Raw genomic sequence first — 18,736 nt, forward strand, 5'->3', positions numbered from 1 at the left:
TTGTGTAAGGACCTTTATGTTGCACAGGACAAACTGTTTCTGGGCACTTCTCCATATTTAAACATACATGTTGTCAATTCAACTGAATAACAACCAGCCACTTACACTTTGGCCCAACAACCACCTTACTTTTCTTTATTTTTCATGTCTCCCCATAACAATGAGCTAAGCAGAACTCATGGATTTGCCAAGGCAAGCTTCCTTGCCATGGTGCCCTCCAGATCCACAAAAGATAGATCTGGTGAACTCTGGGAGGAAGCAAATTCCAAATGTAAGAGTTCGTTCCTGGAGCAGGAACACAGGAGGGAATACTCCTCTGCTGCAGAGATTTCAGATACGTGGTTTCTGGCCCCTATCTAGCACGCTCACTGTGTTTTGGTATATAAGTTCTATAAGATAAACTTTTTTTTTTTTTTTTTTTTAAACATAACTTTCACATTGCAGAACAGATCTTTCAAATGCAAAGTGCAATACAATTAGGTTGTCTGGAGTTCATGGATAACATTTACCAAAGTCTTGGGAAAATATGAAATTGCCCACCCTATAATCATTTTGCAGTGCTCACTCAAGTGGAGGTAATTGAGAGGATCTCTCAGACCAATTCACTGGTCTTTATCCCAGCAGACGGCCCACCACAGAAGTTTGCCCCAGACAGGGTAGAAGTTGATTTAAAAAATAAATAAACAAATAAATGCAAAGAAAAGGAAATGAGAGACCCACCAGAGAGGAAAGGAATCTAAAAGTAAGACAGGGAAGAGGGTGGAATAAGAAATAAAAACGATCAAAAATTTAAAGAACATGAAGATTGCTTTGTCAGTACAGAAGAAAATAACCAACATGTTATGCCTGTGTACAGTCATTCATGAGGACACACTACTCACTGGTCTGCCCTCTATCCCTATGCTGAAATGCCAAAAAAACTCTGCAAAAATATTCTGTACTTGTGATTCAGCTTGGGCTTTTCTAGATTGCAAAAGGCTAAGGAGAGAGTCTTTGTAGTTTACAATTGTAGGCAAGGAGTGGTTTACAGCAATAGTATTTCCTGCCTGCAGCTTAAATGTAACATGATGGCTGTCTTAGAATAAAAGCAAGACAAAAACTGTTTACAAAAAATTGTCTTTAATACCATTTTAGTAATGGCTTCTCCACACTGGTGACAGCTTTTGTAAAGTTTCATTATGAGAGAAGTGCATGGTTTCCCTGGAGCTTCAGGCATCTAAGAGAAAATCTTGGCACTTGGGAGGCTGCTTTTATTCCAGTAATTGCTTAAAGAGTTCAAACACGAGTTTTCCTCTGGCCTTTAGCAAATCGCTTCCTTTTCTCTTGGTGGGATAACTTCTACATATCTCACAGAAATGTGGAGTAAACCAATTTGTAAAACAGTCAAAGTCTCATGCAGGCTTTAGGTGTTAAGATTGCTGCGTGCTGCATGCTGCTGCCCTTGGACACCACTTGCTCAGAGCAAGCAGTGCTGCTGGAGATGCTCACACTGCTATACTTTCTTCCTGCAAGCCATCATAGGATGCTTAGTCAAAGTAATCACATTCAGATAACATTAAGTGTCTGCTTAGGTCCACAAGACAAGGCTGTGCAAAGTTCTGTCTGATTTCATCCTCATCCCACTCTACAGTCTTGTAAAAGTTAACTGATGAACAGAAAATGCTTTTGAGTCTCCAATAGATATCTGCATACCTCTGCAAGAAAGGTAGAGTGATGAAGAGATAGGTTGCCTTTGGACCACAATGCTGATGGAATATAGTGATACTGCAATTTTCATTAGTTACCTATAAATATGGAATTTAATTAAACACTTAAAATCTCATGGATAACCTGTGTGCTTTTGACCAGACTTTACAGATCTCTGGTGCACTATGGAAGAAACATCAACACATAGTTTTGTAGCTGAAATAATTTGTTATACTGCTAGTAGAGCCATGGGAACTGCAGATCAGTCTGCCCCCACAGTATTTTCCTTAGCTGTAAACATTACACATGCATCATTTAAAATTAATTGCTTGACAGGTAATACATGACACCAGTAGCACTTTCCAGGTGAATACAAATGTATTTCCTGTACAAGCCAGAAATGTTTTGCAGTCCTTATCTGAGTTATGGATGAGCCAAGGCAGAGAAGTGGAAAGGCTTGCAAGTCAGCACAACCGCTGATGTATTATGTTAGTGTGGTAGAAAATTCAGCCCCAATATTTTAGCCTTGTCTTATACACAGGCATCTTTTTTTTTGTTTGGCAAAGGTGTTGGGAGAGCTGGATTCTCTGTACTTAGCCATGCAATGAGATTTCTCCCAAGCAATTGCTCCAGCTCCAACGTGGGGGTAATGAAACGTTTCTGTGTTTTGACATGTACAAGTGATGACTGAAATCCTACTGCTCTGAATACCAGACTGTCTCATGGAGCTCTCTTTTGTACATGTTAATTTTAATTGTTCTGGTGTTTTTTATTCCATCTTATTTAGTCAGAGAGGGGATTTAGAGGAATGTAAATAATTTAAATATATACCTGTAAACATATGAACAAACATGGCTGTCCACTGGCAAGTGTGCCATTGGATGTGCTGACACGATCACGCTGTATTTCGAGAGATTTTGGAGCCTAACTGGTATCACTCTTGCTTTTGCTTTCTCTGTTACATATGCACGCACGAAGTCTTGTTCACTTAAACTGTGCTTACGGGGTAGGCACCGTGCTTGGCTGTTCAATAGACAACCCGAAGCTTCTTTAACCTGAAGTTAACCAGTTAATGTTACATAGACAGATGGAGAGATGATTTACTTGCAGATCACCAGATGGGTAACATACATTTGCTTTCATGCAGAGATCTGGCAAGTAGAGTCAATTGGAATGCTGCTGGTGCGCCCTTCTCCTACAGCCTTGTCACCCTGAAAGCTGTGAGCACAGGGACAAAAGTCCCTAGAAGTCCATGCCAAGAGGTGTTTTCCTTCTATCGGAAAGAATAACAGATTGGACGGGAGCCTCTGGAGTGCACATGCTGGCTAATATATCTTTGAAGAGGAAGTGTAGTCAATTCTCTGCAAACGGTCATCCATACTACTAGCCAATAATATTAGGTGCTGAAATAGTGCCTCCGTATAAATCATCCCCTGTCATTTAGCCATCCATTTGGCTGGCCAGGGGAGCTCTAGTATGCTTGCCAGCTGTTCTACCAGATTTTCCTAAGTGGCAGCATCTGCATCATTGCTCTGAAACAGCACAGTAGCCTCAGCAAGATGACACGCTGTGTTCTGAGGAAGAGAGTTTTACCCAGAAAATGCGATAGTTCACCGAATTCTCCGGAAGCGAGAAGATAACCAGCTTCAAAAGACAATTTTTTTTTCTTCTCTTCTTTTTCCCCTCTCTTTTAAAAACACAGTTATGGCTGTGAACATCGTGTTCTTGCTGCTTTTCAGGGATGTGGTTTTGCGCTATTAATAAAAAAAATAAAATAATAAAAAAAAAAGCTCGATTTCTATTAATTCAGAATGAGGTGTGAGAACAGCAGAAAAGAGCCATTTTAGAGAGCTTAGAGTCTTGTTTAGTATATATTTATGTATATACATATACAGTAATGAGAAATGGAAGAGGAACAACTGTTTTGAGGGGGAAGTTGGGGGTATTTTTAAGCTGCTTCCCAGGGCCTAATAAAGAAAAGCTGAGTGGGAGGGAGAGAAGAGGTGTTTTCCTCGAACCTTTCTGACCCTAGTGGTTGAATCACTGGTTTTATTTTGTTATCTTATGAATGCAGAAAAAATGATGAATTCCCAGCTTTTCTCTGCTTATCCCTTGTGGTTCAAGCAATCACAACGTTGTGTGTAAAGCCACTGGCTCATTTTCGCTTTTTACCACTGGAGATCAGGAGACTTTCAGAAAGTACCAACTGCTTAGGGGTGGGAGAAAAGTCACCTCTGCAGCCCCATTTACCCATCGCCACATTGCATCCAGAGGCAGTGCAGCCTCTTCCATGATGCCATTGTGTGCAGGTATGAGGTTTGCAAATGCAGTCAGCGACCAGATCCATCACTCTTGTGTGATGCCAGAGGGGATACATGGAAGGTCCCTTTTCCTGAGGGAAATGGGGATGCCTCAGGAAGTCTCCGGGAAGCCAATGCACAGGGACACAGCTAGCTTCAGTGATGAGTAGATAGGGAAGGAGGAGGGGAGAAGTGCAAACAGAAACATTACTGCTGAAATCTTTGCCATCTGGCTTTGAAAAAATGAATACAGTGTTGGTTTGTTGTTAGACTTTTTTTTTTCTCAACTCACAGCCAGAGAAATTTGGTGGCTTTTATATTTCTGAAGGTTTTTCTTTTTTCTTTTTTTTTCTCTTCTTTTTTTTTTAAATCAACCCCATTGCCACAGCATTCTAAACTCCAGTCTCTTGCTCATCCCCTTCTCTTGCCTATGCAGAGCTATTGAAAGCTTATAATGGAAATATTTTGCATCTATGTAGTGGAAAACACCCGTCCAAACCGGATGTTTGAGATCACAGGGACTGACCCAGAATCTGCAGTGGGGCAGACATGAAAGCATGAAAATTTCATTCACAAAGGTTTTCTGGGACCAGCTCTTTTCTGCCTAAGCGAAGTCACGCACATACTGGCTCAGACGCTCCCACAGCACTTCCAGAGCAGAGTTGACTGCTTTTAAAGTTATGCAGGGCTACATCCTTAATGGACAGAGGCCATGAGCTCAACTGGGAACAATTACCAGCTGAATAAGATGTTCATCTGCGAGGGGTGCACTTCTGCCAGCTACTACCCTTGGACAGCCCAGGGAGCAAGAGGCACAGTTGGTCCCACGCATACTTGTTTTCCTTCCCTTCACTGCCACAGTTTCAACTGATTTTGATTACCCTGGCGCCAAATAAATGAAAACATTTCATAGACATATAATCACCCGTCACTTGCAAAGAAAGGAAAAATGCTTGTGTACTGCGTGTTTATAAATACACTTAATGAAAAAGGGAGAGCTCTGCCCTTCCCAGCCTTGTGTGGCTGCAGCCAGTGTAGCTGCATGTCCTGTCTGGAAAGTGCCATCACAATGTGGCCACTGGTGTGGATGCCACTGGGAGAGACATAGCCCTGCCCTCTCCCTTGTTCACGCACTGATGATTGGGGTAAGAGGTAAGCAATGGTGACAGGTGTTCTCCATCAGCAGTGCAGCACGTGGGAGGTGGGATCACAGTGACTTGCATGCAGAACCTGCTGCAACGTGGTCTGGTCGGCCTGGCATGGCTCCCAGCAGAATGGGGTACTTCAGTAAGGCCAGATAAGAGGAGGAGCTGCAGTTCAGTGGTCTGTGTGCTGCTTCCATGCTGTGTAGCATCCAGCTTGGGACACAAAGTTTTGATGGATGCTCCCCAGGAAGATCTTCTAATAATTCTAATAATTCTTCTAATAACTTGGCAGTGGGTTTTCTTTATATATTTATTAATTTTTTTTATTAAGGGGAGTGTTTGATTTGCCTCTGTTCTGAAGAGTATACATGCTTGTTATATAAGGCTAAATACAACTCAGTATGAGAATGTCATGCCTCAAATGCAATCTTTGAAAAGGCCAGATACCAGAAGAAAAAAAAATGTGCAAAATGCCATGGAAAACTACCACTAAGATGTAGCCATTAAGCTCTTTTGAGCCATATTTTTCACCTGTCAGATCTGCTGATAAGTTACTGTTTTCATCTGACTTGGAACCCAGGCATACTGCTAGCCTTTACCAAACTTTTATTTAAGATGTAGTTTGTAGAAATCATTCATACTGTATGGGAACTGCTGAGTCACGGCCTGAACCTCTGATCACCTGAGGCAAGCCATGAGTCAGCCAGAGGAGCACAGGTGAAGGCAATTCAGCTGTGCTGCCGGAAGGGGTGGAGCGTGGCTGCACCTCTCCTAGACCTGTTTAAGAGCTGGCTACCAGGGGGGAAGGATCTCTTCTGGAGATTGCCTCTGCTGGTGTTTTGTAAGTAAGCCTAGGATAGGGGTAAGCTTTCTATCTATTTTCTTTTTGTTATCGTTATGTGCTTTGCCTAACTCTCTTGTTTATTTTGTAATTACAACATCTTGATATTAATTGATTATATGCGTACTAAGCTTTTTTTCCATCTCAAGGCCTTATAAGCATTGGATGGAGAAGAATAAAAATAACCAGGTAAAGCACACAACTAGGATGGTTGAAACACAATGGCAAAGCATCATACCAGGTGCTTGTGGAGGTGGATGCTGCTGCAGGAGCAGCTAAACTGCACTGCGTATGCAAGACTAGGGTGGGCAAAAAAGTAGAGAGATGAGATTCAAAATGCTCATTACAAGTTATTATACCTGGGCACAAACCTCCTGCAACAGCAGAGGGGTGCAAGTGGTGTTCACTACTTTGAACAAAGTGAGCTGCTCTTTCCAAGTTACAGGCAGCTGGAAATTCACACTTTTATTTATTCTTTTTTTTTCTTCAATGCTATGTAGCTGATGCAGCTTTTTTAGTTTTTGTGACCCTGTGGTAACAGTATAACAGTATTTTGCGTTTCACTGGAAGTGACACACTACAAAGAGAAGAAGATTATTACTTTTTCAAAGGATGGGCAGTGATTTATTTATCTTGCATTGTGATGGAGGATCGCTTTCAAAGATTCTTCCCTTTGGCCATGCTTCAAAGCCTATTCTGTAACCATTAAGGGTTTCCTTGTAGTACTTGAAGATTTCAGGTACTATATGAACACCAAAGCAAAAGCTGCAGCCTGACATGTGCTGTAGAACAGCATTATGCCTTCCAAAATGAAGAATGATTTTTTTCTGAAAAAAAAAAAAAAAAAAAAGTCTTTCTGCCTTCAGAAGACCATCACTCCCATTTCCACAGTGAATATATGGAGCACAGCTTATTCCCTTCCTACTTGTTGGCCTGTGATGAGTTTGAAGACAAGTGTCAACTCTCCCTTGGAAGACTGTGAGACAACCTCAGCTGAACCCATCTATCGGCCACATTTTTCAAAGCCTTCTCTGACAGTCTCTCCAGTTTACCAACACTCTCAAACTGTGATGGACTGTGGAGGGCTGTGTCTACCAGCTGGGATTTTGTTAGTGACAGCTTGCACAGAAAGACTAAGTTGCGTGACTTGCTCGTGACACTCAGCACTTGCTTTTTCTGTAGGCAGATAACATATTTGCAGTGTCGACTACCAGCCCCATGTCTTCCTCTGCAGAACTTCTGCTGAGCCAGTGTTTTTCCAGCTGGTGTTTCTGATTATTGCTAAATATAAGACCTTGCACTTGTACCAACTGAATTTCACCCTCTTTATTCCTACTGTTGCTCACTGGGTCATCCATTTTAGTCCTATCTTCCGAAGTGTTTGTGGTTTCAATTGTTTTGGTAGCATCAGTGGTAGTGCTGTGTTTCCTTTTCAAAGGCCTTAACACAGTGGGATCACATTTGATGATTGCTTTCGTCTTCTTTTTTAGATGCTCCTCTACATCATCTTATCTTCTGTGCGTTTGCAGGTAGAGAGATCAGGAAAACATCAGGGATTTCCTGAAGCTAGCTTCCCTCTTTTCTGGACTGCTGGGAATTTATCTACTGTCCTTAGGCTGCCAAGTGAGGTTGCTAACAATCCTGGGATAGCTTCAGTCCATTGCCAAACCAACTTAGGGTTCATTTCCAATGCAGAATACATGAAATCAAAATACTCAGGACACATCCCCACTAGCGTTTCAGTCTGAATCAGGAGCATGCGTTCGAAGCAAGTCTCCTGTCCCTGACCGCACTTCGGCTCATACTATAGAGCATCGATGGGATGTGTGAGCACAATGACTTCCAGATGACACTAAAGTGGGAGGTATGCTCTGTTCCCACTCAGTGTATGGGTCAGACTAACAGAAATTTGACCTAAATCTTCCTGGAAAGCGAATGATGTAGAGGTCAGGTCCTTAGCACCATCCATTCCCTGGCATTATTACTTTTAGTAATTCCTTTCTATATACTCTCAAACTCTTGCCTTGCTGCCAGCAACACAACCATGCAAGCCAGCTCCTTGTATTTGATCACATCCATAAAGACTTGCATGAAAGATGTAACACATGATGTGGTTTCCTTGGTTCTGTTATCAAGTTTCCCTCCCTGGTGAACAGACTGACTCTTTCCTTGAAGGGCTAGTGTTAGATTACGCCTTGTTTGATACATTTGTGCACAGAGCCTTCCCCCAACTGTGGTACTGCTCCTCCAAAATGCCCTTCGCAGCCAGGCATCTGGCTGTCATTAAGGTACAATTGAACTCTAAGAAAAATCCTTTCTTCCCTATTTCCATCATTACACACAGGGAGGCTGAACACGTCTGCAAGAGTCATCATTGGCATATGTTACTTAAAGGGTTCAGAGAGGACAAAAATATTCTGCCTGCACTGACGTAGAAGTGACTGCATGCTTGCTAAAACCACACCTCCGCTCCCAGGAAAGGCACTCTCATTTGGTAACTGTTAAATGCTGCCAAAGTCTCTTAATGAGCCTCAGCAGGTAACTTAAAGCAGGCAGTCACTTAGGAAAGATACATAAATGACTATTGATTTTTATTTAGGATATTGACCCAAGTGGGTTTTCTCACATATTCCTAAACTTAGACAATTTCAGGGCTGCTGTCCAGGCTCTGATGTCAAGACATAACTGGCTAATTGTGCTACCCTCTGGAAATGCTATTTGAGGTTTTTCTTATGATATTATGTCATTGTCCATGGCATAATATTTCAACACCACATAAAGGACATGCTTTATGCATTATTACCAAATGATACAGAAATGCACACGGCTCCTAAGAAATACAGAAGGAAGTATGTTGTTGATCATTGCTGCCCAAGTTTGATGCAGACTGCTTTAATGCTTTATTCAATTAGCATTTACTGTGCAACCCATACAACAGCTGCCTTTTTCTACTGAATGCCATAGAAATGTTGGAAGAAAAGACAAATGAAGCTAAGGTAATGGAGTATCTTGTATTTTGCATGCATGAGAAAGGTAGGGTTGTATTTTGCTAAGTATGAGGGCTTTTTTCAAAGGCTCACAGATTTATTCTCTGCTTTGAAAGAGAACAAAAGGGAATAAAGAAACAACCTACATTGTACAAGCAAACAAAAGTAAAATTAATAGGTAGAGCTCCAATCTTTCACAATATTTGCCTTCTACTTTGTAGAGTCACACATCAATTTGCATTTAAGGTGAATTTCTGCTTCCTGCTCTAGTGTTTCTTCACTTTGCTCGCTGCCCTGGAAGCCAGGCAGCATTTTAATGGTTCTTGTTTTCCAGTTGCACTAGCCTCCAAGGATGTGTATTAGGTCATCCTGTGCTGCTCTTTGGAAGAAGACACAATTAAAACATCCTTTGTCTTATAATCATGAAAAATCATAGAAAAGAAAACAAATTGAGATGTTTATTAAGAGCAGACAGAGAAAGCAAACCTAAAGGAAAAGGGATGGCATATATTTGGCCCTTTTAATGACAAAGAGTCAACCTCTAGATAGCTGGTTCATCCTCAAAGCAGCTGGAGTAGAGCTCAGCCACTCTGATGATGAGTTCTTTGGCCTCTCTCAGATGTCTTTAGCAAATTACTGCCACTTTCTATGTCACTCTCTAAGCCTGAAGGGAGGATCAGTAGTTTTATATACCACTGAGGTTGTGAACTGTTCAGAGCTTGAGCCGAAACTTGCTTTGCGATTGTACAGTGTGTACTGAGGCTGGCGGTACAGCTTCTAGGAATGTACAACTACAGAAATGCATCAGTGTCACTTAAGTGATGTTTCCCTTTTATTTCCCTTTTAACTGTTCTACTTTGAAGTTCATTCCTTGGTTTCTTTGTTTCTGTTGTCCCCTTCCTGTCATCTTTTGCAGGTGTATGAGTGAACATTTCTGCATTTCTTGACACTTCTTTTCTGCACTCTACCATATGCAAATCACTGGATAACACTAACTCTCATGCTTATCTCCTACAAACAGCATGGCCATTGGGTTGGGTTTGTATAGCCTCCATCTCATCAAGTTATAATTCATGTATTATGAATTATATTATTATATATTATTATATATATTATTATTACATAATTATATATTGTGTATTCATGTCTGGAGTTCTTAAACTGTTCCAAGAGCTGAAAAGTGGCTGGGAACATCAGAGATGACCTTTTGGAGCTGTGCTGGGAGTGGACGCCGTCTCCTGAGCAGCTTCTGGTGCTAGACTCCTAAGCAGGGATGTGCTGTCACAGCTAAGGGCTTTCAGAGAGCTCAGAGGGGAGGCTTAGCTTTAACACCAGCGGTGTCCACGCCTTTCATTTGCCTACCTCAGCCAATGACAAGTTTCTAGCCCCTTTGGTACAAGAGTGAGAGTTAACACTGAGAGGTTATTTAGACAACATTTCTCAGTAGTTTTTCTTTAACTGAAAACAGTAGTTTTCATTAACTAACTAGAGGAGATAACATGTAGGAGCTCATACGCTCCTGATAAGCTGACGTGTTACCCCTCCTCAGACTGTGTTGAGGAAGAAATGAAATGAAACCAAGTGACAGCTGCTGGTAACGTTTCATGAGGACGGAAATGAGCTGTGCTCAGTTCCTGTGGAAGTTCCAGAATTCACTGTAAGGCACAAAAATCTCCCTTCCCTTGAATGTGTGCAGGAACAAGGCATTTGTTGTTTGCAGCATTTGCAGTCATATGACCTCAAAGTCAGATAAATGTATAGATAAGGAGACAGTTCTGGTATTTAAAGGGGCAGAGCAAAACCAAGGGCATGCCAGGCGCTCTTGAAGAACGGCAGCTCTGTGGGTGGGTTGTTCACAGCACCAGCATGTCTGGTACTGGGGACAGCCACACAAATCCTACAGAGCAAGCTTCAAACAAATAAGCTATTGCCAGCACGCAAAGAGAAAATCAATAAACCTAAAAAAAAAATGTGTTTATTTTAGGACTACGGTTCAAAAACCGGTGACTGGCTTCCAATGACATTCCTTCCAGTGAGTTCCGTAGGCCTTTAGATGTTTGAAACCATGATTTCTGCTGATATCTCAGTTAGCAGTTCCTTTCATGGGTTTCCTTCTGCTAGCATTTTATCCATCTGTGTGGTCTGCTCTGAAGTTCAGTGTACTGTGCTGCTGCAATCAGAGGAGATCCAAGGATTCCCCAGATAGTTTCCCTTGAGGGTACTTGGCATGAGACCTTTCCAGAGAAAGAGAATCTTTGAACACTATGTGGTTGTATGCCTCCAGAGATGAGCAAGCAGCAAGTAGGATACAGAGTTCAGGCTGGGAAGATACCCCTGCCCGGTTCACTGCAGTTTCTCAAACATGCACACCCACACCTTAGGCTGATGACTGCTCAGCTACACTGACTTTCTTCCCAAAAGAAATCCCACAAGAAGAAACTTTTATGATATGGATTGACAGTGTAATGGTTTTTATCATTTATCCACTGGCAAATTGGCCCAGAAAGATGGCAATGTCAACTTGTTCCAAGGGATTTGCTCCTGTCAAGCAAGGTGAAATGGCAAGATCACTCTTTGAAACTACTGTTCATTTCAAATAATGTGCAGCAAACAGCAACAGAGCTCCGGGATATCCAACATCTCCAGTGGTCAAGTTACTGATTGTAGCAGGATTTGGAAAGTTTTCTTCCCCAGGGATCCAACTTTGTATGCCAGGTCTCCATTCCACTTTACTTTCTTTTCAGCTAGGTCCTGGCAGGCTATGAGACATAGTAATCCCTCAAGCAAAATGGAAACCTCTGCCAGCTTTTACTTGATTGCCTTGATTGCTCTCTTAAGCTGAACCAGTGGGAACCACTTTTTAAATAGAATTATCTGAGTAGTTATTCAAGAAAATGTGTGCTGTTGCCACAATTTGTATTCCAATGCTACTGGGCATTGACACTTTGGAAGAGACACTTCAAAAAATTTGATACGCAGGTACGTAATACGACCAAGATTTTCAGAACGAGGTAAGAGTGCTGAGTTCCTGAAACCACATCAGAAACTGTGAACCAAATTGAAGGAACTTCACTTTCAGAAGGGTCCAGACTTTCTATCTCCAAATGATTCCATACGCTCACAGTGAGTGTGTAGAAAATTGTCAACCACTGCAGACAACTTTCACCATCACATCTATAGAAGACTTTCATGCTGAAAGATTGTTTTAATAAGACTACCCTCCCAACCTGAACAGAGTTGCACGTTTTTCCTACAGGTGTACTAAGGTCACAGCGCTAAACCTCTGTCAACATGAAAAGCAGTTTTGCATACTGTTGCTTTCAGTGTTGCAGTATGATCTGTTTTATGGGTTTGCCTGCAGCCTGGGATAAGAAGGTTCTGGTATGGTATTTCAGGGAGGGATCTTTCTAATTTCTAAGATTTCTGCATAAAAGGTTTGCAGACACAAAGGTGAAATTCTGTTCTCGGTAATTGTAAGCTTCTAACGATACAGTTCCATTGAAAATGTGGCATTGGCCTATATTTAGCTGCTGAACAAAAAATAAAATTTAATAGAGAGGGTTGAAGAGGAATCAAGGGTTGTAAAAACAGAATAAAAACTTTTCACTTGCAAGTTTTCCTCCCATTCTGGTGTCTGCTTTTTTATTGCTAGAAATTACCTTGAGGCTACAAGGAATCTTGTACAGCTGTCATTGTATCTTTGTAAGTTGGCCAACACATGACAAGCTTATTAAGTGATGTGAACAGAGTGCTATTGCTCGTGACTGGACCTCTCATCAACCCAGACTCCCATCCTGTGACTCACCAGTACTTCTTTCCGTTAGGAGCAAGCCTTAAAGGAAATTCACATCACAGTTAATTCTCATTGGCTTTCTACAGCATGCCTCATCCCACTGACAGACATTCATAAACTGAGTGCATTTTTTAAAGACTAAGAGAAATGATATGTTTATTACAGCACCACCATTGCATCTGCACTATCAGATAAGCTGATTCTGAGTGAAAGTGTAGCCCAATATAGAATGATCAACACATAAAGAGTAGCTTTGGTCTTGCTTTAAGGAGAATCCTGACTACGTCCTGTTCTGCTTTCAGTATTTTAATCTGTTATGTGGGTAAAGATGTGGATGTTTTGTGGGCAGGAAGACATTAGTCTCTAGGAAAACAAATGCCTTCTCTGCTCAGCACAAAAACAAACCTGATGCAAGCAGCTGCTGGCTACTTCAGAGCAGCCATTTCCAGTGGAGCCTGGATTGGCCCCAGTCATGCCCGCCATGGAATTGTGACTTGTGGTAGGGGCCTGATTGTCTGCCAGCCTGTGGACCAGCCTGTAGGCCTTCAGATACATGCAGTCCCACAGCTACAGCAGCTCTTATTCCAACCAGAAGAGAGTACAGTTTTGGGTCGTGGGATGTGGTTCTGTTCTGACAGGATCCACCATGATAGTCACAGTGGATGTGCGGGTAGAGGTCTGCTGTGACTGGCGGTGCAAGAAACTCAAATGTTGTTTTGCAGAATGAGCCTAACTCTCAACTGCTCTCCACTTTAACTTAGCACACCTCCAAGCCAGCAATTAAGACATCCAAGAATTTCATGTTGAGGAAAAAGAAAAGCCCCAGACATTGCCATGAGGACTCCATATGGAAGAAAATGCAAGCAAAGCCAGCATGGAAAAATGAGGTAAACAACCCATTTCACCTCTTCTTCTTTTGTTAAGCTGTTTCCCAGGATGCAGCCTTTCCTCAGAAAGTCTATGAAAATGACTCTTTTGCATTGGTTCAGGGCAAATTGTCACTTTCACTCTCTTTCATTTAAGGTTGGATGAACAACAGCACTCTTCTGCTTTATTTAGTGGGAAGGGTTCTTATACGTGAAGCTACATACTTTTTTCATGAATGTCTGCCTCTGTTTTCTCTGTCAACCTGCTCTCATTGCAATGACTGCAAGAATCACTCATTACCCTAATCAGTCTTCCCTCTCTACACTCATCTCTGACTTACCATTCACTGTATCAAGTGCAATGTTTGTATCCTCAACTCCATGACACTTCAGAATTCTCCTCCCCTCTCCTTCCTTCTTTTCTTAACTATTTTCATGCTGTCCAATTGCTATTGCAAATGAATGCTCCCCAATCTTTTGTTCACTCTTTTACACCAGTTGTCTTTCCTCTGTATTATCTCCTACATCCCAAACATCCTCCCAGATCCTGCTTGTTGGACATCTTCCCTAAGGCAAGCAAGGCCAGCCAGGGGCAATTAAAGCTTGTTAGCAGCAACTTTTAGTGAAGGCATATAAATTTAGTATGCATTTTTTAGCCAGGTTCCTTTAGCAATTGGACACCATTTGTACAGCTTTTGGAAAATCTTCTCTGTATATCTTGCTGTTTATAAGGGATGCACCAGGTGAGCATTCCTCAGGGCTTCATACTGGATCAGCAGGAGCTCAGACTATTTTGGCAGAGGGCAGTAACTAGGTAAAAGGACCAGGCCACAAGCTAGCTCACCTCAAGTTATCTCTATACATGGTACCACACTAAAAGAGGATGCAACAGCTATAAAGACAGCAGCACTCTCTGAGTACCTGTTACCAACACCAGGTCTGTTGTATCCATCATAAGCAGTATGTTGATGTTCTTAGAATGAGTGAGCCCTAACCATAAATGTTGAAGTATTTTCTGAGCAATTAGATGGAATAAGGATTCCAAGCAAAATACAGAAATACAGACACCTAGCATTATTCTGTGAACACACATCTGAAAAGTGATTTGTAGTTTTATCACTAAATTACTTGAGTGACTTCTCTTTTAAAGCAACTCATTCTTATTAAATAGCCATTTAATTTCTCATTCCCACTGAAGTGACTAAAAACAAGAAACCAAAGAGATGGTTGACCCCTTAAAAGTTTTTCCCAACTCATGAGTAATCCTACTGACTCCAGTAAAACAACTCACATGAAGAAATACAAGCGTCTGTTACCTGCTTCACTGTGCTTGCTTTGTGACTTTACCGAGAACACAAATCCAGCCCATACAGACTCCATACAAGTTCAGTTCTTGCTACTGGTTAGCGTCAGGATACTATTGAGCCAGCTCAAGTTGGTTCTCTATTTTATTTCCATCCAAAAAGGATTTTGTTGATGAAGAAACTGAGGCAAAATGCAGTGGTGACACATGCCAAGGAAAAGGACAAGCTTGAACTCTGACTGGAATTGCTCCCTGGTAGGGGAGAAAGGGAAAAGGGAAAAGTCAACTTGTGGTTACCATTGGGCATCACCAGTGGTTTCTATATGTCACAAGGGAGTAGCATAAACTTGACACTCATTGGTTCTCATATGAAGTTTAGGGGTATGCAGGACGGATTTTAATTGGGGCTGGCCTGCAATGTTTTCAAGCAAGTTCAAAATGCCTCAAAGTTTAAGCGAGTTTCTATGTGTGAGCAACCTTAGGTGCTTATCTGGATATTTCCTTTTCCTCTCCTTCCCTGAAACACTCTTAGTATTCATTTATTTTCTACTTTTCTGTCTTTTCTTCCACTGCCCACATGCATTTGACTCATACCACCAGTAAAAGACTGGTAAAAAGCCCTCCAAACTCTGTTACTGACAATAAATTACTGGAAAAAAGAATAAAGTAACTCCCGTATCCAGGGAGAAAAAGGACTAGAAGTGGTGGAGTGATAGTGGTGAGGCTCTGCATATCAGAATTGCTGTAATAGAACACTCTGCAGCAGCACTGATGTAGCATTTTTGATACAGCTTCAAAACAGGAAGGCCAGAAGGAAACAGTTCATTTAGGTCAGTCTTTTTTTTTCAGCTGAGCTATTTAATTTAGGTCACTTTTGAAATGAAAGACTAAAGCATTTTTGTAAACTGGTGGAGTAAAACACTTGGGTTTTTAAAAATGTTTCCAGGCTCCCCTCAGCTATGTTGACTGACAGCCTCATTTCACAGACAGACACAGCTCCTCTGAAATTGCATCCCTGTTCTCTTCCACATTTAAATATTATTATCAGCATAGATGTTACTTTATTCACAAGGTTTTGGGAGGCTACTGCACAGTAGAGCTCCCTGATAATGGCAGCGCCAGCTTACTACATCAATGTGCTACTCAGTGACAAACAATATGCTACCTTGAGCCTGTTCCATGCCATTCTCAGCCTCTCAGCACCCACTCAGCATGTAGTTCAGGCTCATGGTTTCTAACCTGGTTTGTGTCTCTTTTGGACATGCTGGAGGTTTGTTAGAGGCTACCACTGGAGTTTGGGGTAAACCATAGGGCTCTGAAAAATTTGCAGCAGCTGAAATAATCTTTGCATGATCCAGTTTTAGACTTCTCAGTAGCTCCATTGTGGGACTCTGTAGCCTACAGAATGGTTGGCCTCTGGGGCACACCTTGCTGGGGTGGGCTATAGAATCTGATAAATTTAGGCTCTTGGAACTTCCCCTGAGTTAATGTTTTCATTCCTACCAGTGAAACCGCAAGTGTTTGCTCTTACAAAAAAAAACCAAAAAACAACAACAAAAAAGCCTACTTCATGGTTTTTTTTCTGTTGTGTGGTTTTTTGTTTTTTGTTTTTTGCTTACTGGTTGGTTGGTTGCTTGCCTTGTTGTTGTTGTCATTTTCCAAACGTTAGCAACTTTATGAGATTTCAAATGAGTTCTGTTGACTGAGAGTGAGATTCTAGTGTACATAAATGTTTGGTGTCAAGGTCTGCTTTCTCAAGGTTGTTATCCAGCCAAGGGGCCATACTCTGCAGTACCAATGTGGGAAACAGATTTCTTAGGATCCCTGAATGTCTGACTCGTTTACAACAATTTTATTTTTTCTTTTTTTTAAAGAGGACCACTGGCACAACACTTTGATCTCTCCGTCATTCAGTAGCTGCTTGTTAATTTGTTACATGATGTGTGAGCTTCTAGACCTGAGAGTGATATTATTTCCTGAAGGTTCACTGTTATCTTGCATCTTATTCATTAGAAAGCAAAGAATGTCTAAAGTACCAGTGTCATGAGTTTTCCAGAAGTTTACACTAACTGCAGGACAGCTTTAAAAAAAAAAAAAAGAGAGACTGGCATTAATGATGGCACAGCTCACGTGGCAACCTTTGGACGCACTCCTTGGGGCATGAATTGTGAAATGATCCACTTTATTCCTTTCCTCAGAGAAATGCCAGCTATGCATAGCAGTAAGTTTTCACATAGATTAATTATAGGGCTGCAGGAACAGCTGATGTGCACCCAACAGAAAATGGCACTGTGGTGCAGTCAGCATCACCAGCAACCCCTGCCAGGTTAGGGGTCTCGCAGTTTCTCTGGCATGTGTAGCAGCGGCAAGGAGAAGTTCTGTCCATCCACTCCTTTGGGTGTAGCACAGACCCACATAGCTCAGACTGTTCCTTGAAAACTTGAGGTGTCAAACCCTAATAAAGTGTATTCCTGCGTGCTATTTGAAGCTGGCTGTTGGCAGAGCAGAGACCAGAGTGGCAGGCTGCATGTTGAAACAGTCAGGCTTTTCCCTTGCATCATCTGCCTTAGCTACAAGATGACAAAAGCAGCCCAACTGTTGCTTCTCACATAGCATAGCGATGCCCTGGCCTTCTAGGCAGATGACCCGGGTGAAGCACAAGCATTGCTGACATTCACTGGCACTGTGCGCTCTGCCCACAGCAAAGCGGATGGCTGCTTCACATGCTCTGCCTGCCTGGGCATCCACCTCCGCTCTGGCAGCCTTCCTGCCCCTTGAGCCTTAAAAGAAAAGGAAAAAAAAAGTGATTTAAAAACTGGAGTCTTCCTGCCGGGGCTCCCTCTGCTGGCACTGCCTAACAGGCAGTGTACCCCCAGTTCTCATAGGCAGCAGGCCCTGATCTCCAATGGGCACAGGGCCTGGGTCCAGCTCTGGCTGTCCTGGTGGGGGAAGGCTTTGCCTTTGCCTGGTGATCTCTGAGTTATTTATGTTGCCAAAAAGTGAGGTTTATCGCAGACCAAAAATTGGCCATATCTTGGGAGACTCTGGGAAGGATAGTCAGAAAAAAAAAAAAAAAAAAAGCCAAAATGCATAAGCTGAGGCACAGCAGGAGTGTGAGCTGGGCTCACAGCATCCAAGCAAAGTGCCCGTCTTCCTGTCTTAGCTGCCCAGAACTGCTCCTTCTGCAGCTTCAGCAAGTTGACATCTTCTGTCTCCCGTGCACACACAGCTCCCCCACTCACTCTAGAGGAAACCAGGGTGTAGACTGCACTTGCACTAGAAATTCAAGTCAGGAATTCAACTTCCAAAATTGCAATAAGTGGAAGCAATGCATGAAGTGCCTAATTTTGCCAAGGGCTCATTGGTCCCAAATATGGGCACAACCTCAGAGTCCCAGCAGCATCCAGCATCCCAGGAGCAACCTGCATGGACTATGCACTGTGCATTACTGCAGTGCTTCACCTACCAGTATTTTTGCTATCACCGTAGCATTGCTGAGCTACATCCTGAGCACTCTGCTCAGCTTTTCTCTTGGGTAGGGATGTCTCTGACAAGAGTGGGCATTGTGCTGAACAAGGACTGCTGGACTTGAACTTATGGGATATCTACAGAGCTGTCTTGTGAGCTCACAGATACTTGTGTCCTTCAGGCACTCCCTCAGAAATCACCGTCATAGAGGTTCAAAAAGATGCTTTTTAATCTTTCTCAACAGCTTGTTTTTCGCTCCTCTCCTCTCCTCTCCTCTCCTCTCCTCTCCTCTCCTCTCCTCTCCTCTCCTCTCCTCTCCTCTCCTCTCCTCTCCTCTCCTCTCCTCT

The sequence above is a fragment of the Lagopus leucura genome, unplaced genomic scaffold, assembly GCF_019238085.1.
Source record: "Lagopus leucura isolate 7727_CA_CO unplaced genomic scaffold, USGS_WTPT01 Super-Scaffold_100001, whole genome shotgun sequence".
Classification (NCBI taxonomy): domain Eukaryota; kingdom Metazoa; phylum Chordata; class Aves; order Galliformes; family Phasianidae; genus Lagopus; species Lagopus leucura.